A 1,128-nucleotide genomic window follows, 5' to 3' on the forward strand; every position below is an offset into this window, starting at 1 on the left:
ATGAGTCAGTTTCAACGACGCTGAAGTGTTTTGTTGGAAAAATAGAGGAATAGTGACTGCTTATAAAGTTCTGTTATTTGTTATGTATCATCCAGTCAGAACCAAACCACAGGTGACTGATGCTTCAGCGGGCTTTCAGAGACAGCAAACTGCAAGGGAGGAGATTGTCCATCTTTCTCCTAGAGCAGGTGGTGGATTCGAACCACGTGTCTTGACAACAGCAGTGCAGCTCCTTATCATTAGGCCACCAGAGCTCCCTCTAAGGTTCTGTTGTTGTGTACCATCCAGTTCTAATCGATTTATAGCTGACACTTTAGTGGGTTTTGAGAGGCAATTTAATGCCACGGAGCAGCTGGTGGATTCGAACCGCCTGCCTTTTTACCACTAAGTCACCAGAGCGGCCTAGTGAGCTCTAATTAAGGCAACATACAGTAGTAAATCCTGCGAAAGCTAGAACCTGTCGTAAGACAGTTATTAGTCTGAGAAGCAAAATTCGAGTATTTTCCACTAATAGAATCAGAAAAGTGGTCCGCGGTGGAAAACTTCCATCCTGTCAAAGGTGGAAAACTTGCGAGTCCTGGAAAACAGGGCAGTTCCCTCGAGTTCCGCTCTCACAGGTTTCACTGTCCATATGTAACACTTATTACAGGGCATGGCCACGCACTAAAGGTTTGAAGCATAGTAGCTAGATAGTCTTCTCCATTATTTCTCCACATAATCCCCTTCTCTCCCGGTTGTTGGAACCCGAAGCATCTAGTCCCTCATATCCCTGAGTCATCATCAAGATGCTGCTTCCGAAGTCATCCCTCCGCCTGCTGGTCTCTAGGGCTCCCTCTCCTGTTTAGCTGTCCTGGAGATGCAGATCTAAATTCTGGTGGCAAGACACTACATCTGGACGACTTTTCCCGATCCCCTTGCCCTACAGATCACTCAGAGGTTTCGACAAGCCCTGTGCACCCTAATTCAGGAAAGCAAGCCAGGCCCAGGGGCGGGGAGGTCCCCAGAGGTGGCTCCTAGCCGGAGGGGCGGGGCCACAGCTCGAGGTGTCAGCAAGGGGCGGAGCCACGGGGCCCGAGGTGAGAACGAGGCTGAGGGCGGGGCCGCACGCAGAGGTAGGAGCGAGGCGGG

Source organism: Elephantulus edwardii, unplaced genomic scaffold (assembly GCF_000299155.1).
Source record: "Elephantulus edwardii isolate Elephantulus edwardi_28Jun2011 unplaced genomic scaffold, EleEdw1.0 scaffold00089, whole genome shotgun sequence".
Lineage (NCBI taxonomy): Eukaryota > Metazoa > Chordata > Mammalia > Macroscelidea > Macroscelididae > Elephantulus > Elephantulus edwardii.